The sequence below is a fragment of the Haliotis cracherodii genome, unplaced genomic scaffold, assembly GCF_022045235.1.
Source record: "Haliotis cracherodii isolate W230 unplaced genomic scaffold, xgHalCrac1.p SCAF_23, whole genome shotgun sequence".
NCBI classification, from domain to species: Eukaryota; Metazoa; Mollusca; class Gastropoda; order Lepetellida; family Haliotidae; genus Haliotis; species Haliotis cracherodii.
In genome coordinates this window covers 2,931,546-2,945,762 of record NW_027266279.1, presented here as the reverse complement: position 1 = coordinate 2,945,762, position 14,217 = coordinate 2,931,546, and positions in this window count along the sequence as shown.

Here is a 14,217-nt window from a genome sequence, read left to right as displayed (position 1 = left end):
AGCGGCGTAAAACCATACTCACTCACTCACTCCTTCATCATCACGATGACACGTCGTGGTGTAATACTGATAGTAGCGGCGTAAATCACAGTCCAATGTCCTTTGCTTTGATCTTTGTTCATACAAATGTACATACGTTTTCTGTCATTTTTCAACCTCAAGATTCGTTAATCGTATTGTAGAAATATAGTCCAGCTAGAACCTTCAAGGTACTTCATTGATTCATTCGAGCGACGAGTTTGCCAAGCACTAAAAACCCGTTGTCTCACACTCCGAAGCCCCGAAGATCAGAAGGTCCGTCGGATTTCTGGGTTAGAATAGGTCCCCAGAAACCTATGCTGGTTGTAAGGCGATTTAATGGATCAAGTGGCCAGGCTTGGTGACTTGGTTGATTGCACGTCATCGCACCCCGATGTTCATTATATCGACCACTGGGTTGTCTTGTCCAGACCCTATTAGTTACAAGCCGCCTTCATACAGCTGGAATATTGCTGCTAACGACAACCAGAACAAAAGATGGATTGGATACCCAACTCACTCACTCACCCACTCACGAGTTTCACTCACCACAATACCACACATCAGTACAGACCATGTATTGTGTGACGTCACAGACGCCGAGACAAATCTCACGTCTCCAGTATAAAACAACAGCTCGGAGTCGCACCTCCAGCAAGTCAGTTTCATCTGTATATTTTGTCAATGGCGGACCCCATCAACATGATAAGCCTTGACCCACAAAGACGTTGTCAGCGACAACCAAATGTCTACTGCCCCTCGGCGACGCTGCTGAGGTCTGTGATATTTGCAAGGCCTTCCCGCCATGGACAGTTGCCCCAAAGGTCAAGCACACGTCAATGAGGAATCCCCCCTTCAGATCTATTACCGACGTCGGAGTTATTTCTCAGAAGGGCAGAAAGTGCACCCAACTAATCCCTCACAGAGCTCTGCATGTTAATGATAGTTGCGGAGACCAATTCGTTGAATCCCACAATTCCCTGTAAATTTGCACACATGGTTGACACGAAGGCGTTAATTGGACAGGCACGTCTTTCATTTATACGGAATCAAACTGACAAGAACGGGGTCGAATAGCCTAATTTTGATTCTGTGACACAAATTGATACCAATTCGAAAGCATCTTTGTGTTACACAACGACAAACGACATGTTGATGTGACGGGTGAACGCAGATATAGACGGTGATTTAATTCCCTGTCATACGCCGACAGAATTAGAGCGAGGCTAAAACACGACCAACAAAATACTTTTATGATGGCAAATATTCTAGAACTATTTTCAGACACGTTCCAGTGACAAAATACCGTTATTCTAGAGCACATAAACATATAAACCCGACAGAATATGTAACAAAAGGACTCCAACACAAGTCAAGAATAATTTGGTAAGTCTAAAGTGCCTCAGTTTGAGATTAAGGATTATTCTGGGCTCCAATTGGATATATTTGTTTTAATTTTGTATATCATTTAATAAGATAACCTCATCTCTGGAACTAAAAGTCAGTCATAATACACAGGATAAATCACGTGTGTTCGCACGTGGCAAAGGTTCGAATAATTCCGCCACGAAAGCAAAACGTGATTCCAAGGGATTGATTGATTCTTTGGCTTTGATTAGACAGAGCACGGCACCCCGAGTTGTGTCCCTTTGTCATGTCAGAATCCGATGACTGCGGGTTCGAATCCCATATTCCCTTGATTATGATTCTCGGTTTGTAAAGGGGTGGGGTGGGGGAAGACTTACAGATAGATAGAGAGAGAGAGAGAGAGAGCGAGAGAGAGAGAGTCACACACGGAGGCACAGAGAGACAGACACAGGTGGGAAGAGAGAGACACAGACGCACATGGAGAGAGAGAGAGAGAGAGTCACACACGGAGGCACAGACACAGGTGGAAAGAGAGAGACACAGACGCACATGGAGAGAGAGAGAGAGAGCGAGAGAGAGAGTCACACTCGGAGGCACAGAGAGACAGACACAGGTGGAAAGAGAGAGACACAGACGCACATGGAGAGAGAGAGAGAGAGAGAGTCACACACGGAGGTACAGAGAGACAGACACCGGTGGGAAGAGAGAGACACAGGCGCACATGGAGAGAGAGAGAGAGAGAGAGAGAGAGAGAGAGAGAGAGTCACACACGGGGGCACAGAGAGACAGACACAGGTGGAAAGAGAGAGACACAGACGCACATGGAGAGAGAGAGAGAGAGATAAATTGACAGAGAGCCACACACGGAGGCACAGAGAGACAGACACAGGTGGAAAGAGAGAGACACAGACGCACATGGAGAGAGAGAGAGAGAGAGAGAGAGATAAATTGACAGAGAGTCACACACGGAGGCACAGAGAGACAGACACAGGTGGAAAGAGAGAGACACAGACGCACATGGAGAGAGAGAGAGAGAGAGAGATAAATAGACAGAGAGTCACACACGGAGGCACAGAGAGACAGACACAGGTGGAAAGAGAGAGACACAGACGCACATGGAGAGAGAGAGAGAGAGAGAGAGAGAGAGAGAGAGAGATAAATTGACAGAGAGTCACACACGGAGGCACAGAGAGACAGACACAGGTGGAAAGAGAGAGACACAGACGCACATGGAGAGAGAGAGAGAGATAAATAGACAGAGAGTCACACACGGAGGCACAGAGAGACAGACACAGGTGGAAAGAGAGAGACACAGACGCACATGGAGAGAGAGAGAGAGATAAATAGACAGAGAGTCACACACGGAGGCACAGAGAGACAGACACAGGTGGAAAGAGAGAGACACAGACGCACATGGAGAGAGAGAGAGAGAGAGATAAATAGACAGTCACACGGAGGCACAGAGAGACAGACACAGGTGGAAAGAGAGAGACACAGACGCACATAGAGAGAGAGAGAGAGAGAGATAGACAGAGAGTCACACACGGAGGCACAGAGAGACAGACACAGGTGGAAAGAGAGAGACACAGACGCACTTGGAGAGAGAGAGAGAGAGACACACACACACACACACACACACACACACACACACACAGAGATAAATAGACAGAGAGTCACACACGGATGCACAGAGAGACAGACACAGGTGGAAAGAAGACAGGCACAGGTGGAAAGAGGGAGATAGAGATAAATAGACAGAGAGTCACACAGGGAGGCACAGAGAGACAGACAGGTGGAAAGAGGGAGACGGACGCACATGGAGAGAGAGAGAGAGAGATAAATAGACAGAGAGTCACACAGGGAGGCACAGAGAGACAGACACAGGTGGAAAGAGAGAGACACAGACGCACATGGAGAGAGAGAGAGAGAGAGACACACACACACACACACACACACACAGAGATAAATAGACAGAGAGTCACACACGGATGCACAGAGAGACAGACACAGGTGGAAAGAAGACAGGCACAGGTGGAAAGAGGGAGATAGAGATAAATAGACAGAGAGTCACACAGGGAGGCACAGAGAGACAGACAGGTGGAAAGAGGGAGACGGACGCACATGGAGAGAGAGAGAGAGAGATAAATAGACAGAGAGTCACACAGGGAGGCACAGAGAGACAAACACAGGTGGAAAGAGAGAGAGTCACACACGGAGGCACAGAGAGTCACACAGAGAGAGAGACAGAGAGAGAGAGAGAGATGGCTGGGGTGGGGGAGAACCAGATGAGGGGTAGGATGGGAACTCCATACATAACAGAATCTTGCTGACGCCATGGGCATGTTTCATTCGGAGAGAGAATGTGTCGGTATCATAAATACATTCCTTCATCGATGTCTCAGGGAAAGGGTAATCTAATTTCCTGAGAAGTATGTGAACATTGCAGTTAAACAACGCGGAAAGTTTGTTTTCCATTTCATTTGGAAATGCAGATCACGTTTAAGCCTGTTTCGGCTATACTCTATCTGATGTATGACCAACCTATGTTCTGTTATATGACCACCAGTTCCGTTTATTGCCATTTCCAACTTTTTTCTCAGGATTTTGTTGCGACAGTTCACCCCGCGCCAAAAACTACACCAAATTGACGAGTTTCAGCTTATAACAATACCCTCTACTCTTAAAGTCGTTAAACGTCAAAGCAACATGAAGACCCAATGCCCTAGTTGCCATGTCAACTCATACTGGGGGCTATATTATTACCATATGTCATCTTCTATGTCTCGCAATGTCAGTGTCGTTGAGCTTATTGTAAAACCTCGTTAACTATACTTCCTGAACGAACTGTAAATCGCGTTATAATGCCTTCCTATGTGTGGCGCTATAACGATGATGTCCGTACATTAACTACGTGTTCAACTCCATGTAACATTTCGTCATTATGCCTTTAAATTTGTGTGGCGTTATAACGAGGATGTCCGTGAATAAACTAATTGTTGAGCTCACCCTAAAATGTGGCTATTATGGCTTTCTTGTGTGGCGAAATACAGATGTGTCCGTACATTAACTTATTGTTGACGCCGACAAATTCTCGTTGTAGTGACTTCCAATTTGTTGCGTTGTAAGAATGATGTTCGTACATTCTGTATAAATCTCATTATCATGCCTTCACCTCTGCCGCGTCATTATGATGATGTCAGAACATTACCTACTCGTTGAACTCACTGTAAAAGTTCATTATAATGGGGGCAGTCAATTGTCGTATACGCAACAATTGAGTGTTTAGAGTTGCGGACCTTGGGCAGAAACCTATGGTTGTGGGTTCACAGCGGCGTAAACCTAACTCACTCACTCACTCAGTCCTCATAGTGGTGGACGTTTAATGCCGGTCACTTCGTTCTTACATTCTTCATTAAGCTGACACGCCGAGATATTACTCAAGTTATGAACATTCGAACGGAAACATAGTGTTGAACAGTAAATCATTATTAAAACTTCTCAGCATGCAAATATATATATACAGTATATTTCCACTGTATTAGGGGCCGGTGGCCAGAAGTACCGAATACATTTGTCTGTCTGTCTGTCTACATTCTTCATTAAGCTGACACGCCGAGATATTACTCAAAGGCAGCCTCCTCCTCAAAACGAACAACATCAAACTGGACACGTGGTGCTGAATGCAGTTTGTGAAGCATTATCGGCGTCGCAGTGACAGCAACGTTTACGGCGACTTCCTCCTTCCGCCCTCGACTGACGTAGTGAGTAACGTCATGTCGACCTGGGGATGCAGACGCATTACATACAGTGATTACGAATAGTTACGTAAGTCTCTGCTAAATGCTTGATTAAACCGGTCTTACGAAAATATGATTGCGACAGCCGGATTCAATATCAGCACTTGCACTGTGTAAATAGATCGGCAGGAAAGTCTTAGTCGAGGACGGCGTAACATCATCTGCGAAATCCCTCCGGACACACAGGCCCATCGGGCTCACTCGGGCGCATCCGGGCTCACTCGGGCTCATCCGGGCCCACTCGGGGGCTTATACCACCATGTTTTGTTTTCTTCAGCTGATCAACTGCACGTCAGTGGCTTGAGCAGATAGTATCCTGACACATCAGTGATCTATGTATAGGTTAGAGCCGGGGGGGGGGGGGGGGGGGGGGGGGGGACTAATTTGTGTTTAATTTGGAACGTTGCAGTAGTTTAGAACTAGACGTGGAAAATAATACAAAAGCTGATAAATGAAGTGTATTGTTTCATTGATGTTACCCCAAGAATGCAGTTTCTGGCGTCAACTCGTCCGTGGCCATTCAATCTTTCATGTCATCTTTCACCTCACCTTTCGTCGTGTCAGTCCGTGTTTTGTGTGCAGACTGAACAGATGTTGCTATTCTAAGCTAACAATCACGACAAAATGTGCAAGTTTCGGCAGTAGTGAACCTTTCCCTAATGAAGATACGAGGGAACGGTTTTAACTTGGCTCGGTCTCTACATTACACAAGCTGTCACAGCGTATATTGATCCTCGACCCAGCGACAGGTTAGACCGTCGCCTATATCATTTTAAATGGAGTCTTTTCTCTTTTCTACTTGGGACATTCTGATCGCCTATTTAACACAGGTGCTATTTTCTTACTTCGAAATTAATACAACATTGTCTTCATTTTGCTTTAAATAAATTAGAACCAATTCCAAATGGTCATCACTCCGTGAAACAGGTGAACTATATATAAGGCTAACACTTACAGTTTCTGAAAGGATGTCATTTTGAAGAAAACATACAACTCCATTTAATAAAATGAAAAGGAGCCCCACTGGGAGATTCAGAACATGTGAAAAATCTAGCTTGCTTCATTTAGTAACAAAACGTCACAGCCGGGAGAGAGTGACAATAATATGGCTCGTGGACTGTGAGACCAGTGAAGTGTTGTCTCAGCTTTATAATTTGCGATGCACGTGTAGCATGTTCTACTGTGGGTTTGGTTTTAATATGCGTGGACTAGTTTTCGTGATTAAATTGTTTTTGAAATCGATGGCACCTTTATACGCGACATTATGTACACTGGAACCCTGTTTATCGGGACACGTCGTTTGTGTATACAAAAGAGGTCAAAGCTAAAACAAAAAATACTTATGATTTCAAAAAGAATCTTCACATATGTGAAATAATTTCGCTCTTTCGTGTATGTGGTGATAAAAACAGTGAATGGAAGAAAATACTTACATCAGATCGGCTGTCAGACTAACGCTCTGTTACTGAAAATATATAATTTTGACAGAGACCCAGTGAGATGGAAGAATCTAGACTTGCTTTTAGGGCTGTAACATAACAGTGAGGGCTGAGCGGAAGAGGAAACAATATGGTTCAGGGACTGTGAGACAGACAACGTCAGCTGCATTTGACGGTAGCCGTGGCTGAGGGATCGGTGGACGGTTCTCTGTCAGAAGAGATGTATGGTATATTACTTTATACATGTTTGTTTGTTGTATAAAGCCGCACTCAGCAATTCTCCAGCTATATGACGGCGGTCTGTAAATACTCGCGTCTGGACCAGACAATCCAGTGATTGACATCATGAGCATCGATCCACGCATCAACTAAGTAAGCGAGCCTGACCACCCGATCCCATGAGTCGCCTCTTACGCCTCTTACAGGTCAGCACATAGTGCTTGTAGTTGTTGTGTTGGGGGCCCCGGAGCACCGAGCCAAACCCTAGCCATCGCCAGGCTGAGGGTAAGACCTAGTCTTTCAGCAAATATATCCAATACAGCCAATGATATAATATTTGGCAAGTCTAGATTACTGCAGTGTCTGAAAATTAAGAATGTTTTTGGGGTCCCTTTTTATCATATTCTATTACTATAATTTAACAACTGTTTTTTTTCTGTTAAAAAGTTCATCTAAGATACTTAATGTTCGTCTCGGTGGGACCTGCTTCTCTTCGTCTCCGGACCAAGGCTAATTTAACCAAGGTCACTTGACTCGGTTTTGGCCATGAATCTAAACAACAGTAATTAATGAGAAGTGACATACTTACACAGATCGTTCAGGTTGGCTGAAAGTAAATGTACAAAAAGGGTGATTAACAATGGGGATTTGAATCTTATAAATATAAAACGTCGACCGACGCCAGAGAATCACCACTTTCGATCATTCGCCGTAACAGATTCAATTAGGTGCAAATAACGGCGGAAATTATATGAATGGTTCACTGAAAATCTCTGATGACACCTGGTGTTCGCGAAAAGGATAAGCACGTCCTACCCTGTGTCTTGCACGCCTGCAGCAGGTAAAGTTAATTAAGTTAGGTATATATGGTAACTAACCTTTTGGAATTGAATTATTATTCAGGCAATGGTTCTCCTGAACCGGTTGCTATGACAGACTTCTTTTAGATCGGAGTGAATCCACAATGCCTTTTCGAAAGTGGTCAAATCTATTATTTGGGTGGCAATGTACAGGGCCATGTAAAATCGTGGACAATTAACATGTAAAATGATGTCGAAAAAAACAAACACAAAAAAAAAAAAATATATAATTTTTGGGTAACACTTTCTTGGTGAAGTACAGATTCTGGTACTTTTGGGGGTTCAAAACCATCAGGGATTCCAACCCACACTCTCAGTTTACACTTGTCAGAGGGGTACACAAAGTAGTTGATCTAGACTACCAGTTGTCGGACTTCCATTTTTGTGGAAGCCTCAATGGCTGAGTGGGTTAGATCGCTGACTTTGTGTGCTGGTGATTAGGTGCCTCACTCCGAGAGTGTGGGCTCAAATTCATTATGGTATTCAACACCTAAAAGTACTAGAATTTGTACTTTAGCAAGAGAGTATAATCCCAATTATAACATCGCAATTCCTTTGTTTTGAAATTTGCATGAAACGAGTCATGATACAATACATGTGTTTCAATTTATTCTTTACAGGAAGTTCTCCGATGACCTGAACACGCACGATTCTACAGTCAACGTGTCACATGTTAATTGTTTTCTTCAAATAATGGATTCAACACGTTGCCATGACATTCTGCAAGTTAAAATGAGACAGTTGAATATACGAGACAGCTATACCCCGAAGACGACCAGAACGAGGCTGGGACACTGGCTGCCGTAGGGATGGGAGTCAGATCAGTTAGGCTCCTACACAGCTTCACTTATAACACGATACAGCACTGTCAAGTGAACATGCCGATGGGTTAGTAGTTATAGGGAAAGACAGGGTCTCCGCGGTTTTAAGGGATGGTGAGGTGCTGCCCGTGATGCCATGTGCGGGGCAGCATGGGTATGGTGCTGACAACTGAAGTTTTTGTTTTGTTTGTTTGTTCGGTTAACGCCGCATTCAGCATTATTCCAGCTATATGACGGCGTCTGTAATTCAGTCAGTGAGTGAGAATGGTTTAACGCCGCTTTTAGCAATATACCAGCAATATCACGGCGGGGGACACCAGAAATGGGCTTCACACATTGTACCCATGTCGGGAATCGAACCCGGACCTTCGGCGTGACGAGGGAACGCTTTAACCACTAGGCTACCCGACCGCCCCCGGCGTCTGTAAATATTCGAGTCTGGACCAGGCAATCCAGTGATTGACATCATGAGCATCGGTCCACGGAATCGGGGTACAATGAAATGCGTCAAGCTAGTCAACGAGCCTGACCACCCGGTGCCGTTAGTCGCCTCTTACGACAAGCATAGTCGCCTTTTACAGCAAACATGGGTTGCTGAAGACCTATTCTACCCCGGATCTTCACGGGTCGAATCCATACGACCGCGGTGCGGTGTTATAGTGGCGAATGTGTATTGATAGTCAACTAATGACATGAGGCTGTCAAATGAGCCCCGTACTCCTTTCAGGAAATTTGTGCGAACTGCGAACCCTACAATTTAATACCTGAAACTGAGCCAATGTGTAGAGCAAAATTGCTACAATGCTCTGACACATGTTGCATGAATTATTGTTGTTTATACGAGGTTATCTGAGCGCTCATTGGTCAGAGAAGTTTCCGGTTTCCCCCACGCTGAAACCAGGCCGTGACTTGATTCGTTAGTTATTAATAGCGAAAACACTGAAAAGAAGACATAGCCTTTTCTATTTCGAAAAAAATCTTTATTTCTGTATAAATTAGCACCAAAGACAATAGATAGATCTTTATTGTGCACCCCCACCCCCACCCCCTTTTAAAAAAAGCTGTATCCGCCCATGCATAACCATATAGTATTGAAGATAATCGGTGGTTTGTTGACACCATAATGTGCTCGTGGTTTCACCGAAGTGATACAAATCTAAGACCTGCATCACGTAGGCTTTCCTCCCACGTGAAGCCGTCAAGCCGTGATATAACTGCAATACTGTTCAAGCAGCGTTAAATCCAACTCACAGTCATCCGCACTTCGTCACGGTGAACGGGTTCTTGGAACTGCTGTAGGTATTGGCTTATCTTTAAGTACGTGTCTTACATACAGATTATAATATCTTCAAACATTGGCTCTCCTTTACCCTGTTGACCAGGCAGTATACACACAGCCACACATTCAGAGTGCAAACACTCCAGGGGGTACTCTTTGTTTGAGATGGTGATGAGTCTTTCGGGGCTCAAGCTCAAGTTACTGAAAGCGACAAGACCCTCTCCATATTCATAAGAAATCTCTGCCTAAACCAGAGTCAATTTTACTATTCTGACTCTATCATGAGCATTTGTTTATGAATCACAATCAAATTATGAAATACCACGAGTGCGCGGTCCTGGCGTATATCACAAACACATGCAAAGGAACGTCAAATGTTTACATAAAACAGACAAGGGACGATATGATAGTCAAAATAGGGAATTGCATCGAACATCATTTTGTCCCTGATGCGTCAAATTTATTCCGTAAAAAAACATATTGAATGCTTTGCTGAGGCCTTGAATGTTGTAAGCCTCATCACACAGAAAGTTTGAGCAAGAGTCGTTTGGCGCTCTTTGAAATCTCCGTAGAATGAGCATGTTCTATTGTTCAAAAGTTGTGTAATGTAGACACCAAATGCTGGAGATGCCTGAATATTGTTCCACATTTAGGGAAAGTTGCCTATTGAAAAGTTGAAGTCATCCCTCTTGTCAAGCAGTCTCGTGAATACACCGTTAATGAACGATATAAGATGATCGATTTATATTCCACGGCCTGGTTACCATCCAGGATCCAGGTCTCTCTCTCTCTCTCTCTCTCTCTCTCTCTCTCTCTCTCTCTCTCTCTCTCTCTCTCTCTCTCTCTCTCTCTACACTAAAAAGTGTTAAGTCCATTTGTGGTGTCCCCCGCCGAGATATTTCTGTAATACTGCTAAAAGCGGCGTAAAACAATACTCACTCACTCGCTATTCACATCTGTGCCTGTAATCTGTATCTCTCACCAAAAAGATCCTTGGAGTTTGACTCCATCAATAATCATTCAGAGGAATAATATAACCAACCAGTTGTTTTTTTGCCATGTGTGGGAGTTAGGTTCGTACAGTATATTGCGACCAGAAACCTCCACCAAGACAATGACGACTGAAGGATGTAAAGTAATGGACGCATTAGCACAGTGCCAGGCCGATATGAGCTATTTGTGTACGCGTGAGATTGCCGGGAGAATCCAATTGACTCTTTTGGCGTTGGCTTATTGTAATTAAGTACAGAGTTATTCTTGTTATTGCACCGTCCGGATCACAATTTCATTTATATTGGACAAATCAAGTCATAAACTGTTTCTATTCTAAGCATTCTTTCGAATAGTTCTCTATAATCGTTTCCTTCCGGGCGCCCCGTTTCCTAAACCGATTGCTCGTTGATTGTCAACCGTTGAAGATCTCAGTGGGCTCTATGATGAAGATCATCACCAATATTGTTCCCACAATAAACTATCATATCATTATCGTCTTATTTTTATTGTTATTGTTGTTGTCATCACATTCTAATTGTGGTTTCCGTCATCATAATCATCATCATTATCAGCAGCAGCGTTATAACCACTATCATTATCATTTCATCATTATTACCATCATAAGGGTATTATACATGTATCATAATAATACAATGAGAAGGTTTCCCGGCAAGAGTGAGTGAGTGAGTTGGGGTTTAACGCCGCTTTTAACAGTAGTCCAGTTATATCGCGACGTGTCAGCTTAATGTGGGAGGAAAGCCCGAAGTGATGCAGGTCTTAGACGTTTACCACTTCGGTGAAACCCACGAGCACGGGTATGGTGCTGACAAACCTAGAAACATAATCGGGGCGAACCGGGATTCGAACCCACTATCAAAGGTTTCTGGCGTGCCCAAGGGACGCAATTCTGAACAGCGAATCGCGGCGCTTTAGACGACTGGGCCACACGTGCCCCCCTTCCCGGCAAGATAAAGCCAACGGATATAATATAGTATCCGTTGGGGTCCTGTACTGATAAATATGCAAATATAAAATGTTGGTTATACTTTCGGAGTTTACAAACAACATGGCGCCGCCCTTGTCTGTCGACGATCAGAATTAACCGTTAGGGATCTGAACACATTACTTGGAGAATTTTTATCATCATCAAAATAATAGTCTACCAAATATCAGTGTCTAACAAGGACGTACCTGAGGCATTGTAAACATTTGGCATCTTTAGATATATACATGTATATACTGCACAAAAGAAGTGAAAGAACACCCTATTCATATTGCCATTACTGTAGTTAATGTGTCGTCCCAAGACAGATTAATAATCGTAATATGAAAGAATAGGTGTTCTTTCACTTCTTTTGAGAAGTATGTAGTGAAACAATTTGCGAGGACACGAGTTTCCATATCTGCGGCTTTGGGTCTTTCCACCAATTTTAAACAGTTGGATTTTAACTTATTATCTCCGATATGTTCAATACCCTGGTTCATTCTGTCGTGCACATCTGACTGCATTTTGTATCGTTATTGTATTTTTACTATTGCATTATTATTTGAAAGGTTATTTAATATCATAATTGTAATGATGTGATGGTTGTTATCTGGTTTTTACATCGTCATCATCACCATCACTGTTTTTAGTATTTTCCTCTTCATCGCCTCTATTCTAATTATTCCATAACTTCGGACTTCCCTCCCACATTAAGCTGTCACGCTGTGATATGACTGGAACACTATTGCTGTTAAAACCTAAGTCACTCACTCACTCTTATTCGTCACATCATTGTCTCACTATTATTGTAGTTATTGTGCGTGCAATTATATCTTGCTTGTTTGTTTGTTTGTTTGTTTGTTTGTTTGTTTGTTGTTAACGCCGCACTCCAATATTCCAGCTATATGAAGGCGGTCAGTAAATAATCGTGTCTAGACCAGACAATCCAGTGACTGACATCATGAACATCGCTCTACGCAATTGGGATACGATGACATGCATCAACCGAGTCAGCGAGGCTGACCATCCAATCCCGTCAGTCGCCTTTTACGGCAAGCATTGGTTGCTGACGATCTATTCTAACCCGGATCTTCACAGGTTTGTATTAAGTAACAAGGTGTCATATACACGGGAACAGAGGTGGTCCTTGGATTAAGTAAGTTGATGTTATTTGACAGGGAACAGAGTAGGTCCAGGGGTGAAGTAACTTGATGTTATGTGACGGGGAAGAGAGATGGTCCTTGGATTAAATAACTTGATGTTATGTGACAAGGAAAAGAGTAGGTCCTTGGATTAAGTAACTTGATGTTATGTGATAGTGAACAGAGGTGGTCCTTGGATTAAGTAACTTGGTGTTATGTGACAAGGAACAGAGGTGGTCCTTGGATTAAGTAACTTGATGTTATGTGACAAGGAAAAGAGTAGGTCCTTGGATTAAATAAGTTGATGTTATGTGACAGGGAACAGGGATGGTCCTTTGATTAAGTAACTTGATGTTATGTGACAGGGATCAGAGGTGGTCCTTGGGTTAAGTAACTTGATGTTATGTGACAGGGAACAGAGTAGGTCCTCGGATTAAGTAACTTGATGTTATGTGACAGGGATCAGAGGTGGTCCTCGGATTAAGTAACTTGATGTTATGTGACAGGGAACAGAGTAGGTTCTTGGATTAAGTAACTTGATGTTATGTGACAAGGAAAAGAGTAGGTCCTTGGATTAAATAAGTTGATGTTATGTGACAGGGAACAGGGATGGTCCTTGGATTAAGTAACTTGATGTTATGTGACAGGGAACAGAGTAGGTCCTCGGATTAAGTAACTTGATGTTATGTGACAGGGATCAGAGGTGGTCCTCGGATTAAGTAACTTGATGCTATGTGACAGGGAACAGAGGTGGTCCTTGGATTAAGTAACTTGATGTTATGTGACAGGGATCAGAGGTGGTCCTTGGATTAAGTAACTTGATGTTATGTGACAGGGAACAGAGTAGGTTCTTGGATTAAGTAACTTGATGTTATGTGACAGGGAACAGAGGTGGTCCTTGGATTAAGTAACTTGATGCTATGTGACGGGGAACAGAGTAGGTTCTTGGATTAAGTAACTTGATGTTATGTAACAGGGAACAGAGGTGGTCCTTGGATTAAGTAACTTGATGTTATGTAACAGGGAACAGAGTAGGTTCTTGGATTAAGTAACTTGATGTTATGTGACGGGGAACAGAGGTGGTCCTTGGATTAAGTAACTTGATGCTATGTGACGGGGAACAGAGTAGGTTCTTGGATTAAGTAACTTGATGTTATGTAACAGGGAACAGAGGTGGTCCTTGGATTAAGTAACTTGATGTTATGTGACAAGGAACAGAGGTGGTCCTTGGATCAAGTAACTTGATGCTATGTAACAGGGAACAGAGTAGGTTCTTGGATTAAGTAACTTGATGTT